This window comes from Equus caballus, chromosome 19, assembly GCF_041296265.1.
Source record: "Equus caballus isolate H_3958 breed thoroughbred chromosome 19, TB-T2T, whole genome shotgun sequence".
In the NCBI taxonomy this organism is placed as follows: Eukaryota; Metazoa; Chordata; class Mammalia; order Perissodactyla; family Equidae; genus Equus; species Equus caballus.
In genome coordinates this window covers 59,437,496-59,451,876 of record NC_091702.1, presented here as the reverse complement: position 1 = coordinate 59,451,876, position 14,381 = coordinate 59,437,496, and the positions used below count along the sequence as shown (strand labels likewise).

Here is a 14,381-nt window from a genome sequence, read left to right as displayed (position 1 = left end):
TGAAAGAGGGATCGCATCTTAAAAATATGTTAGGCCTCTCCTTTCTGTGAATCTTTGGTTAAAGATTGAGCAGATTGAGATGAGATCAGAGCAGATTGAGGTTTTAAATGGAACACATGCAGAGTTCCATCTTTCTATCCGTTCCTCAGCCATCCAACAGTATTGGTGATCCACAATCCATATGACCTCTGGGAATAAATGTCGCAAACTCGGTGTGTTTTATAGAAAACTCCCATCCCTTACTTAAACCATTTTGATCAGAATTAAACAAACAGATCAGTTTAGCTTTTTGGCTGATTTCCAGACCTATAGCAATCCAAGTGGAGAGGGGAGCTTCATGCAGGCACTCAGGGGTAAGACGTGGTGGGACAAGTGTGACCAAAAGAGGAAAAAAACCCCAGGACAGAGTCAGTTTTCTTGGTGTGGAATCTTTAAGTAAAGTGTGTTCACTTCTGTGAACTCATCTCAGTTTTGTGGCGTAGTTTAAGAAGGTGAGATTAACTTCTTTTTACTGTGGAAGATTGGCCCTGAGCTAACATCCGCTGCCAGTCAGCCTCTTTTTCCTGAGGAAGACTGGCTCTGAGCTAACATCCATGCCCATCTTCCCCTACTTTATGTGTGGGATGCCTGCCACAGCATGGCTTGATAAGCGGTGGGTAGGTCCACACCTGGGATCTGGACTGGCGAATCCCAGGCCGCCAAAGCAGAATGTGTAAACTTAACCGCTGCGCCATTGGGCCAGCTCCAGGTTAACTTCTTTTTCTAGGGGAGAAAGTTGGAGCTCAGGGAGTGTCAGTACCTCGGGTCCAGGGCTGGCAGCTTGTGATTGGTAGACCAGGAGTTGAACCCATGTCTCCCACTTAGTGGCAGACATGCAGAGAGCCCGAAGGAGGAGCGTCACTGGTCCTGGGGGCTTGTGTGGGTGCTCAGCAGCATTGGTGGTAGTGACAGTTGTCTGGGGAATACTAATAAAAGATCAAGTCATGTTGGTGTGATCTAAGAAGGTGGGAAGGAGTTCCTCATTTTGAGAAGATTTTCATTTATAACAGTTTAAAACTAAGAGACAAAACCGTTGTGGTATTCAAAGAATATAACCACAGATAACTGGAAAACTTAGCTGTTCCCAGAGGCTCATTTTCTGAGGTTCTAGATCGCTGTTCCTGTTGCTTTTGTTTTTAAACTCTGTAGTGACACTTGAAAGGTCTTTGGAATGGAAGGAGGGCGGGTGTCATGGTCTTTTAAACATTTTTGCTCTAGTAAAAGAATTTTGAAAACTATGGATTCCCTCATATATTTCTTTACTGACATTTAAAATATTTGTCGTAAGTTTAAATTACTTGATAATGGTATAATTGTTGATTGTAAATATCGACATTTCTTAATAAAATTGCCATATCCTTCTTAAATACATTCACTTGGATGAAATACCATTGCTGTATAATACCTGCCACTGTCCATTTACAAGTGACTCTTTAACAGTCGGAAATTTTAGAGCGTTAACTTATCTCCTTGAAGTCTTTATTATTACACTTTTCCCAATAAATTTTATCCTTATGTTTTGCTATGCTTAAAAATCTATCGTACTTCTGGTGACAAAATTTAATTTACTGTGACCATAAGATTCTAAGTGACTTTTTAAAAAGTTATCATTACTGTGATAATTAGTATACAGTTGATCAGAAATATGTGTGAATTATAAATTTTGATATATAATATTCGGTGAAAAATGAAATTTTATTGGAAATTTATCTCTGCATTACTGGTGCTTTTCTTCTAATTAGTTCATGTATCAGTGGATGAATATTATTCATCGCAGAAAGAGTTCAGCATATTTTTCATTCTTTTTAATACGTACACTGAAGTTTTGTTTACATAAATAAGTTGAACAGGAAGAGAGTATTAATCCAGCAGTGTCACTCAAGTCTTTGAATTTCTGGGTTATATTCAAAATCACAGTGATCTCTTATTTAAAGTTACCTTTAATGATTTATCAGCTGACAATCACATTAGGTCCTGCTCCAGGTTTATTCCAAGCAGAGGGTTGGCAAAGCCAGGCGAGTTGGGAAAGAAAGGTGATTTGGGCCCTACACTTTTTCACCACCAATAGTTCTAATTGTCCCTTTGTGCCCTGCCCAAAGGTTTTTCCTACCCCTAGCAATGCTGTAGAATGAGATGGATGATGGATGAGCTGTGTGCCTGGGTTGTTGTTGTTGTTGTCGCTGAGGAAGATTCACCCTGAGCTAATGTTTGTTGCCAGTCTTCCTCTGTTTTGTATGTGAGCCACCATCACAGTGTGGCTACTTACAGATGAGTGGTGTAGGTGCACACCGGGAACTGAACCCGGGCTGCCAAAGTGGAGCATACCGAGCTTAACCATTAGGCCACTGGGGCTGGCCCTAGATTTTATAGAGTGGGAGAAGGGGGATTGGAAAAGGGAAAGTGAGAAGGGCAAACCTCCTCTCAAGGGTCATTCTCAAGAAAGAGTGCTTAGAAAAGTTGATCTGGAAGTCGATTTACCCTCCACGTGCCTGCATGCCCTTCATACCCTTTGGAAAGTCTTGTGTAATTCCAGAAGTTTGCCTTCTTAATTTGAACACGATTGTGCTAGTAACCAGTATATTGTGGTTTCTTAATTAAAAAACATTTTTTTGTGCCGTGTGTGTGTCCTTTAAACTTAGAACACTGCTCACCAAGGTAAATAGTTTATGTCATCTAGGGTCGTGTCATAGGTCTTAATTGCTTCCATGCATCTTTTTACAAATTGTCCTTTTCTGAGCAAGAATCTTCACGATCCTAATTCTCTATAAATTCTCCAGATCAGGATTCAAACTTGAACTGCTTGTAGCTTTTTCCCCTGTGTGTCTTTTGCTAGTCCTTCTCACATTTACTGGTCCTTAGGCAAAGCATATCTGAAATAGCTTAAATAAGGAATTAGTTGCAGGTTTAAGTAAACAACAAATGATTGGCCATAGTCAGAGTACATTTTTGCTCCTGGCTTATTTCTTTTAGGTATCAGTTTGTAAAATTACAACAGTACAAGAGACCTCACATGTAATTTATATTAACTCTTTACTTTTACAGAAAATGAAACCAGAGAGATTAAGCCCGTTGTCCAAGGTCACAGAAGTGGTATTAGAATCTAGAACCTGTGTCTCCTGATTCCCATTATGACACCCTTCCTACATTACACCTTCTGCCGCCTTTGGCTAAATTGCATTCCTCGCCTCAATCCTGTTTAATATGATTTCTCCTGGGGATTGACTAGTTTTCGTCGACTCAGCATTATTTTTCAAATAGAGAGGCATTTGCTTTTTCATTGAAGACTTTTCTCAAAACAAAAATACTCCTTATTCCCTGGCAAACACTGTCTGCCGCACAGTAGGACACAGCTAGGCGAGCCCCGAGGGCCCCAGCGGCCCCAGGGCAGTGGCACTGGGGGAGGGAGGGGATGTTCACAGGTCAGAGGAGAGGTGGATTGGCAGAGCAGGGGCTGGTGGGAGGTGGGAAGCTTACATCATTTCCCTGCAACTGGGCTCCGTAAGGCCTCACTTTCCCCTGTGTCATAGTTTACCAGACTGACCGAGATTCGTAAAAGAAAGAAAAGGTAGGGCAGGACGGATGCTCACCGTGTTCATAAATCTGTGCTGTAAGATGAAACTGTCAATAAGTAACTAGAAGCAGCCGGGACCTTCTGTGCTTTGCTCTCCCCCAGCTCAGTTCCTTTCTGCTCCGCCCCATCCCTGCTCTCTGCTGCTCAGATCGGCTTCCTGCTTCTCACGAAAGCTGTTCTCCCCTAAAGCTGGTCTGCTTTCACTGAAAAGCATTATCTTCCTAAGTCTGAGTCAGGTTTTGTGAAAGTATTGTCGGTTTGGTGATCTTTGGGGACAGAAGGGGAGGGAAAAATTTTTTTAAAAAAAAGGGGCAGGCTGAAACAGCAAAATCATCATCAATTTTGTTGTCACATCGTGCCGGTGTTATAACCAGCTCTGTAGACTGCCGCTCTGAAAACATTTCTGAGAGAGGTATGTGCTTGGAAAATGGAAAGGTGACTGGAGGCTGTGGAGCAGGCTGTCTGCCCAGCAGCTGCTCCGATGGCTGTGAGGTCGTAATTCTTTCTAGTGTTTTGATACCGGAAAGGGCAGTCGTTACTTGAAACGTGGTACAGTTAACCAGCTGTTGGTAAAACATTAATGTGTGCTTGTCTCCCCATCAGGACTCCTGAAAGGCTTGTTCGGGCTGAATACGTCTAGTCAAATCCACAGTGTTCTTCCAGGCTCTTTTGGTGGTGGTGGTGGTCTGTAAACAAGATGTTGATCTGTAATACCGCTCTCATTATTTATGAACCACATGACAGAGATTAATGAGAACGTCTTCAAGTAGCCTAGAAGCAGCCTCAGATTCATGAGGAGCTTTTGCATTGACAGATGGCAGAAGCAAAAGAGGATGGTTGATGATTTACCGTAACCTGAAGTGAAAGTTTTAAAGTTGAGAGGGTGTGTAATATCTAAGTGGAAAAATCTGGAGGGGGCACTAAACTCTAGAAGCAGGAGCCCACCCACTACAGTGGATGTCTGACCTATACTAAGGCCAGAAGACTGAACACATATGGATGTGTCTTTTCAAAGGAGATTAGGAAATATGTGGAAACGTTTCTGTTCAGTGGTCAGAAGAATAAGATTAAGAATAAGAATGTAACCCACAGCGAAGGAAATGTGGAGAACTGTCTATTGATCTGAAACATCCAGGCTATTCTGTTGTAAAAAGTTTTAGAAAATATTTAAATTGGGAAAATATGACATTTTATCATGTACATTGGATAAGCTACTAGTGGCAGAGACCATTCAAACTACAAAGTTGTTTCTGCTTTATTTTAACAATTATTTTATCATGGAAGAAATTTGAGAACTCTTGAATGTTAGTGTGTTTTAAATTTATTTTACACAACTTTGGAATTAAGTTTATCAACATGTAAACATTGCCGCGCTATTGTCCCTTTCCCACAAAGATGGTAGTGCTTAAATCGTTGAAAGCTCTTATTTGTGAGTAGACTAGGCTAGCTATTATAACACAGCCCAGATTCTTCCCTTTAAGAGACTCTGCCATTTAAACTTAGTTTCTTCTCAGATATTTGCCAAGAGAAGCTAATCTTCATGATCCTGGAAGATAATGTTAACAAGTTAAAAATATAAAAGGTTCTAGAACAGAAAAGATCCAGGAAGAAAACCTAGTGCAGGCTTCTGAGAAGGAATCCTTCCTACACTGCACAGACAGGTGGCCACCCAGACTGTATTTACCTTGGTCATTGTCAACTGTAGCTGCACATTAGAAACCCCTGGAGAGCTTTTAGTACCTACAATTGCCCAAGCCCTCCCCCAGAGATTCTGATTTAATTGGTCAGGGGTGGGGCCCAGGCATTGATAGATTTCAGACTATTCCCAGATGTTTCTAATGTGTAGCTAGAGTTGACAACAATTGCACTACCTGAGCATGCCCAGTGCTGAAGCATCCCACTCTGTTTTGGGTCTGTTTGTATGGACACCAAGTTGGCTTTGCTATGTGTCCTCTTAGGTCTGAATTCTGTCACTGGAAGCTCATCAGATATTTAATATTATCTCTCCCCCAAGACTTTTAGCTTTTCCAGGCTGAATACTCCCAGTTCCATCAGTCTTCAGGACCAGTTGTCTGGGTCCTTTCCCATTCCGGTCACTCCCTGTTATGCGTGGAATGGCTCTTGTTTTTCAGAATCACTCTTCAATAGGGGGCTTTTGGGACTGAGCCCATCCTTCTAGGTGCGTGGTGCCCAGCACAGGATGCAGAGAATGCGGTAAAGCTGTAGCTCCCTTGTTCTGGACACTGCACTTCTGTTATCGGTGACTAAGATTACGTTAGCTTTTTTGGCAGTCATGTCACACTGTTGACTCATGTTGAGCTCGAAGTCAGCTCAAGCTCTTGGTTCTTTTTCACATGAACTGTACTTAAGTCAGGGCCTCTCCTACTCCATGCCGGTAGATTTTTTTTCACTGTGGTGCCAGGATTTACATTTTCACTTGTGAAACAAGAAGATAACCCCATGAATCAGTTATTCCCTGCAGGGAGAGTGATGTGTCCAAACTGAATGCTAGAAATTTATTACATGCATATAGCAGCAACTTTACAGAGTGATCTAGACCATTCATTTGAATCCACAGTTAAATTTGTTAATTCAGTCCATCTTTGCAGCATTCCTTCTGACTCGTTACTCAACGCTTGGTGTTCAAAGTTAGGAACCCAGTTGACTGTGCAGCCTGTCCTAACATTTGTATTCAATACTTGGTCAGATGGCTTCTAAAATCAAAATACATTATATCCATGGCGTTCTCCTGAACTGTTTGTGTAACATCTTTATTTTAAAAGGAAATTTGTTGAATTCGTCATGCATTTTTGTTTAATGACAGAAATAGAAGAAAATATTTTGCAGATGAGCAGGGGACTTGTCTAAGGTCATGCAGTTCGTTGCTGTCAGGGCTAGAGCCCAGATCCAGCTCTGCTGGGGCCACTCCACTGCTCTGGGGGTCAGACAAGTGCTGATAACCGTTTGTCATTTAGGATAAGACTTCAAAGAAAACTGAAAGGAGATGACGCCTCCGTGGATGCCTCCCCGTCTCTTTTGGGATGTTTAATATTTAATCCCTTAACATATAGCCCAGTGAACTCTTGATTTGTTATTCATTTAGTGTTCTGCCCAAAGCAATAAAGAGAGCCAGCCTTCCTAAATTCACTGCAGAGAATAGTGGTCAGGGGGCTTGGGCATCCTAGCTCCTCTTGGAAAGTTATCCGCCCCCCTCCCCACACACACAATGGTAGAGTAACATCACTTTGCTCATAATGACTCACAGCACAGGAAGCTTTTATGTATTAAAGGAGAGGCATACATGGCTGGTCTTTTCATTCTGCAGATGGAGAAACTGAGGCACAGGCAGGAAAGGCTCGCGGCAGCCACAGTGCTTGGCATGTGCTTAGTGTATGAGCATACTTAGTACCTTAGCGCACTTAGTCAGTACCTGGATGTTGCAGATCTTTCTTCGGTAGTGTTTTCTTCTCCATATAGGAATTGGATTTTACCTTTCTTTTTCCCTTGGGCACTCATTTCCTTAAAAGTGTTGAAATGGAACAGATTTTTCAAGAATACTTATTACTTTAGAAAAGCTCCTGTGCTATCATAAAAGCTCAGATAACCAGGTTTATTTTCCCTGCTTTTGACTTATAGGAAAATAAGCTCCTTCTTCCTGTTTAAAAAATTGATTTTATGGGGCCTGTTCCATGGCCGAGTGGTTAATTTCGTGCACTCAGCTGCAGTGGCCCAGGGTTCGGATCCTGGGCGTGGACATGGCACTGCTTGTCAGGCCACGTTGAGGCAGTGTCCCACATCCCACAACTAGAAGGACCTGCAACTAAGATATATAACTGTGTACGGCTGGAGCGGGGGGGGGGGGGGGGGGGAGGGGTTTGGGGAGATAAAGCAGAAAAAAAAATTGATTTTAAACAGTTTAGTTAAAGAAAGAGGAGCATCGGAAGAATGGTTAGCCTCGGGCCAGTATACATCCAGCCCAATGTCCGCTGCTTCATTAGGGTCCAGTGAAAACAGATGCTCACACCAAGGCTGACCCTAATGTATGGTAAGACCTGCGGTCACCACTGATTTCATTATGCTCCCTCTACTGTTCACTTACTAAGCAAGCAAGTATACCTTAATACATTTTAGAAGGATTTTCAATAGCAGTGGTCGAAACAAAAAGGCTTTATAAGAAAATCTAGTCAACCAGGTGAGGCTGCTTCTCCAGCCTCTGGTTAGTATAGGTTTGATTGTATGTCCTCTTTCACAGCTTGGAAACACTGGTTTTATTAAGCTGAGGCTGGCAAATATCAACAGTAAAACCCTGTGAAGCTGCATTTTTAGAGCATCTGTTGCTTCTTTGGCTCCAGTAGTCCCAAGTGTCTAATTTCTATTTTGTAAGCATATTTTACATTACTTCAATTAATAGTGGTTGTATTTTTACATGGCTATTTCTCTTATATCCTGAAATCCACCCCTTTATTATTTTTGTGCTTCATAATGATGCTTTCAACCAGATGTTTTTAACAGGAAATGAAGATTAAATGTACACAGAATCATGAGCCATGTATGCATGAACCGTCAGAAACATACAGTTGAAAACTGTAATATGACAAATAGCTGAAGGTATGATTACTAGTAGAATTACTAAGTTCTTGAGTAGTACTCAGTACAAAGTACCTATAATTAATTTGAAATCAAAGATGGGATATCAGAAAAAACCATGAGATTGGGAAATACAGATTCATTAGAAATACTTCTTATTGTAGAATTTTAAAATGTAAAGATCTAAAACCCTAACCACTCTAAATTACTATTGAGAGAGTGCTTGTAGACATACATTCTAAAGCTTCAAACAAGTTGCTTTCACATGCCACATCCCCACATCATTTCCCTCTGTGTTTTTTTTCTTTATTGTTTTTATTATTATTAACAGACTGAGTGATCTCTTCAAACTTTAGAAAGAATCCTGGATAACTAAACTCTAGGGTTAGTTTTTCATCTTCATTTACAAAGCATGTGTTATTTCTCATAGTTCTGGGGTTGGAAGTCTGAGATCGGGGTGCCAGCACGGCCAGGGGAAGACCCTCTTCTGGGTTGCAGACTTGTATGATCCCATGACAGAAAGGTCAAGGGAGCTCTCTTTTATAAAAGCACGAATCATGTTCATGAGGGTTCCACTCTCATGACCTAAGGCCCCACCTCCTAACACCATCACACTGGGCATTAGGATTTCAACATAGGAATTTTGGGGGACACAAACATTCAGACAATAGCATTCTGCCTCTTACCCCCATCCCAAATTCAAGTCCTTCTTGCATGCAAAATACATTCATTCCATCCCAGTGGCCCCAAAAGTTTTAACTAGTTCCAGCAAAAACTCAGAAGTCTAAAGTCCAAAGTCTTATCTGAATATCATCTATATCAGATATGGATGAGACGTAAGGTGTGATTCATCCTGAGGCAGATTCCTCTGCAGCTGTGAACCTATGAAATCAAACAAGTTATGTGCTTCCAAAATGTAATGGGGGGACAGGTGTAGAGTTAAACTCTCTTCTTCCAAAAGAGAGAAATAGGAAAGAAAGGGGTGATAGATCCCAAGCAGGTCGAAACCCAATAAGGCAAACAACATCCAGTGTTAAGGCTCGAGAGTAATCCTCTTTTCCTCGATGCTCCGCCTACCACCCGCTGGGGCTGGGATCCCTCCTTCTGGACACACTCAGGGCGTCCCTGCCCCCATGGCTTTGCTGAGTGCAGCCCACACAGCAGCTTTCCCGGGCTGGAATGGGACACCTGTGGCTCTGCTGGTTTGGCGTTATGGGCCAGCTGGAGCCCCAGCCCCACAGCTCTGCTGGGCATTGCCATATGGGAGTCTCTGTGGTGGCCTCACTCTGCCTGTGCCCTCAGCTTGCGTCCTGCCCCCGTAGCTCCAGGCAGCTCCATCATTTGAAATCTAAGTGGAGAGAGCCTCTCCCCTATGGCTCTGCTGGGAGGGATCTGGCTCCCCTGTTTTTAGGGGGGAGATCTTGTGGCCTGTTGAAACCCAAGTGATGCTCTAGCCGCTCTTGAAACCAAGGAGGAAGCCCTGGTGACGTCTGAATCGCCGTGGGGATCCTTCTTTCCTTGGCTTGAAGCGTATCGCAGGTTTGCAGCGGAGCAGCTCCACGTCCTGTCCTGTAAATTGTGAGCGCGACAGCCGACCTTCACCCATGCCTGTCTCCTTCTCCCTTGGGTGGGACCTGCTGTTTCCTGCCGGGGTGGATCCCAGGTTCACATCTCTACTAGTCTCCTTGTGCAAAGGTCTCTTGGCCACACCACGAGTGTTCTCTACCCAACATGCATTCTCATTTTTTGTAATATGGATAAGCTGAGTGTTTTCCAGACTTTAATTTCTGCTTTCTTTTTTGATTAAAAAATCTGTCTTTAAGTCATGGTTTTCTCCTTGCATTTTACTGTAAGCATTCAAGAGAAGCCAAGCTGCACCTTCAACACTTGGCTTAGAGAAAGGTTGAGCCAGATACCGATTTCATGGCTCACGAGTTCTGTCTTCCACCCAGTGCAGGGATGTGAACACAGTTCAGCCCCGTTCCCCGCTGCTTTCTAACCAGGATGGCCTTTCCTCCAGTTTCCGATAGCATGCTCCTCATTTCCGTCTGAGATCTCGTCAGAATGGCCTTTATGGTCCGCTTTTCCATGAACCTCGTGTTCACCATCACTTAGGTATTCTCGCGGAAGGCTGGGCCTCTCTCCACAGCTCTTCTTTTCTCCCTCTGAGCCCTCACTGGAATTGCTTTTAACGGTTTGGTCACGGTTATGTAGGCTTTTTCTAGCACGCTCTTCAAAATTCTCCTGGCCTCTACCGGTTACCCAGTTCCAAAGCCGCTTCAGATCTTTGTTATAGCAACACTACGGTACCAATCTTCTGTGTTAGTCAGTTCAGGCCACTAAGACAAAAGATCACAGACTAGGTGGCTTAGAAACAACAAGTGTTTCTTTCTCACAGTTCTGGAGGCTGGAAATCCAAGATCACAGTCATAGTTGGACAATGAATGACAAAGCCTCTTACTAGGAGAATTTATTATTATTAGACTTCATATTGAGAAAGCCTCACAGAAAATGGATGTCAAGTTTATCAGGTAGGCCAAAATTAACCTAAGTAAAGCGCCAAACCAAATGTGTATGATTTATGTATTGAAATATGTTGATTTATACTCTAGGTACTACCTGTGCATGAATCTCAGATTGATTTGATTGTTTTCATTAAAACACTTTAATCAGCTGCATTTCAAGTTGCATAGGTTTGTTTATTTAACAAGGGACCTGTTGCAGTCTGAGGGCTCAGGAGAACCCATCTTGGAGGAAGTGTCTGTCGGATCAGGTGACATCAGGGAGATTGGGCTGGGAGTGGTAGAAGTGCAGAGGCCCTCAGGTGAGAAAGACCAGGATGCCTAGGAGAAACGGGAGGAGTCTATTATGGTAGGAGTTTAGAGAAGAGCAGAAAGGATGGTATGAAGCAGGTGGCCACCAGAATATGTGAGATTTTGTGTGCCTTGATGAGATTATGGCAAGCGCAGTGGGTCCCATTGAAAAGTTTTCAGCCAGGGAGTGAGGTGTTTGGATGTGCATTGTGTGAAGGTCAGTCTGGTTGCTGCAGGAGGGCTGCTTTTGAGGGAGCCCCAAATGGGCATGCAGACATCATTCAAGAGACTGGTACAGAGGCAACTTAGACCAGGTGGGGATGGGAAGAAGGATGCTCATTGACCATGTATTTAGGAACCTGAATTAATGGTGTTTTCAGGTTGACTAGATATGTGAGAAGGAGACAGAGGAAACCACATATTAGCATTAGCAGCCATGTGCACTGGACAGTATAGTGACAACTGCCGAAACAGGGAAAGCCCCAAGAGAAGCAGATCTGGGGGCCGTGGGGAAAAGTGATGTGTTTAGATAAATGTACACATGCTGAGCTTGAAGTGCCTGTAAGATACCTGGATTGAGACAGTCATTTATCAGTACAATATGTCTGGACTTCAGAAGAGAGGAATTGGCTTGAAATACACATTGGGCAATCATTGGCATACGGTCATTGATGCTTCCAGAATGAGTGATATCAGCAAAGGACGAATATGGAGCGAGAGTAAAAGCTGACTTGGTAACCCTAGCCCTAGGGAGACAGTCTCCACACAAGGCGTGAGGACGTGAAGGAGAAGCACACGCCACTCACCTGCTTTTTGTTTGTTATTTTTTTATCAGTACTGTTTTGTCATTTTTTTTTAACTGAACTTTTTTATTTTGAGATAATTGTGAATTCACATGCAGTTATCAGAAATAATGCAGAGAAATCCCATGTATGCTGAATCCACGTTCCCCAGTGATAACTTCTTGCAAAACTGTGGTGAAATATCCCAACCAGAGTAGCGACATACATACAGTCAGTATGCAGGACATTTCCATCCCCTCAAGGATCCCTCCTGTTACCCTGTTTATAGCCACATCCACATCCCTCTTGCCCCCACCCCCATATAACTCTTTGCAACTACTGATCTGTTTTCCATTTCTATAATTTTGTCATTTCAAGAATGTTACAGAAATAAAGTCATGTAATATGTAGTCTTTTGAGATTGGCTTCTTTTCGTTCAGCGTAATCCTTTAGAGATGCATTCAAGTTGTGTGTATCAGTAGTTCTTTTTTTATTGCTGAACAGTATTCTGTGATGTAGAGATACCGCAGGTTAACTGTTCACCTGTTGAAAGACATCTGGGTTGTTTCCAGTTCGGGAGCTATTATGAATGAAGCTGCTGTGGACATCCATGTACATGTTCTTGTATGAATTTTCTTTTCTTCTGGACAAATGCCCAGGAATGCAGTTGCTGCATCGTATGATAGTTACATGTTTAGTTTTTTAAAGAAACTGACAAATGTTTTTCCAGAGAGGCCATATTATTTTGTATTCCCACCGGTAGCATATGAATGATCCAATTTCTCTATATCCTCACCAGCTTTTGGTGTCGTCACTTTTTTTTTTAAAGCTGTTTCGTTAGATGTATAGTGGTATCTCATTGTGGTTTGAATTTGCATTTCTGTGATGACTAATAGTGTTGAATATCTTTTCATGTGTTCATTTGTCATCTGTAAATCTTTGGTAAAATAACTGTTCATGTGTTTTGCCAATTTTCTAATTGGATTGTTTTTTTTTTAGTGTTGGATTTTGAGAGTTCTTTGTATGTTCTGCATACTAGACCTTATCCTTTCTTCATAGGGTTTTTGGCAGAGAAAAGTTTTAAATTTTGACTGAGTCCAGTTTATCAGTATTTCCTTTTGTGGATTGTGCTTTTGGTCTAAGTCTAAGAGTCTAAGTGTAAGAACTCTTTACCTAGCCCTAGATTCTGAAGATTTTCTCATGTTTTTTCCTAAAAGTTTTATAGTTTTGTGTTTTACATTTAAGTCCATGATTCATTGTGAGTTAATTTTTGTGTAAGGTGTGAGTTTAGGTTGAGGTCCTTTTTTTGCCTGTGGTGGTTGTTCCAGCACAATTACTTTGAACAGGCGTCCTTCTTCCTTTGAGTTGCTTTTGTGCCTTGGCCAAAAATAAGATAGTCTTATTTCTATGGGTTTATTTCTGGGTTCTCTGTTCTGTTACATTGATCTATGTGTCTGTTCCTCCACCAATATCATATGTTCTTGATTACTGTAGCTGCATAGTATGTCTTGAAATCAGGTAGACATTCATTCTTCTTTTTCAAAATTGTTTTAGGGGCTGGCCCTGTGGTGTAGCGCTTAAGTTTGCATCCTCTGGTTTGGCACCCCGGCTTCGCTGGTTTGGATCCTGGGTGCGGACCTAGCACTGCTCATCAAGCCCAGCTGTGACAGACATCCTACATATAAAATAGAGGAAGGTATGCACAGATGTTAGTTCAGGGCCAGTCTTCCTCAGCAAAAAGAGGAGGATTGGCTGCGGATGTTAGCTTAGGGCCAATCTTCCTCAAAAAAAAATCAAGTAAAAAAAATTGTTTTAGCTATTCTAGTTCCTTTGCCTTTCCATATAAAATCTAGAATAATCTTGTCTGTATCTACTGTAGCTACAGAAATCTCACTGGGATCTTGTTATAATTGTGTTAAATCTCTGCATCAGTTTGGGGGAGAATTGACACCTTTATTATGTTTACTCTTCCAATCTTGAACACAGTATGTCTCTTCATTTATTTAGATCTTCTTTGATTCTTTTTCATCAGTATTTTGTAGTTTTCGGCATACACTGGACATGTTTTGTTAGATTTACAGTTATTTCATTTTTTTAACTATTGTGAGTGGTATTTTTAATTTTGGTGTTTACATGTTCATTTCAGTATATAAAAATGTGTTAATTTTGGGGCTGGCCCCGTGGCCGAGTGGTTAAGTTCGTGCACTCCGCTGCAGGCGGCCCAGTGTTTCGTCGGTTCGAATCCTGGGCGCGGACATGGCACTGCTCGTCAGACCACGCTGAGGCAGCGTCCCACATGCCACAACTAGAGGAACCCACAACGAAGAATACACAACTATGTACCGGGGGGCTTTGGGGAGAAAAAGGAAAAAATAAAATCTTTAAAAAAAAAAAAGTGTTAATTTTGATGTTCACATATCCATTGCTCATATAAAAAGCAATTGGTTTTTCTATATTTAATTTGTGTCTTTTGACCTTATAAACTCATTTATTCATTTTTAGACATTGTTTTATAGATTCCTTGGAATTTTCTACGTAGACAGTCACGTCATCTGCAAATAGGGATAGTTTTGTTTCTTCCCTTCAGAT

The 14,381-nt window shown here is 42.0% G+C and overlaps 1 protein-coding gene across 33 annotated transcripts in view; it reads left to right on the top strand.

Moving 5' to 3' along the window:
- BBX (BBX high mobility group box domain containing) overlaps positions 1 to 14,381 on the top strand; it is a 263,097-nt gene that overhangs the window by 66,876 nt on the left and 181,840 nt on the right. For 2 of the 33 annotated variants that reach the window (XM_070242869.1, XM_070242876.1), the window contains exon 1: positions 3,729 to 4,022. The exons of 29 other annotated variants lie outside the window; for them this stretch is intronic. The gene's annotated coding sequence lies outside the window, so the exon portion shown is untranslated. Of the gene's footprint in view, positions 1 to 3,495; positions 3,605 to 3,728; positions 4,023 to 14,381 lie in introns of those variants that run through there. 2 more of the 33 variants (XM_014732903.3, XM_070242872.1) reach the window with 2 other exon arrangements.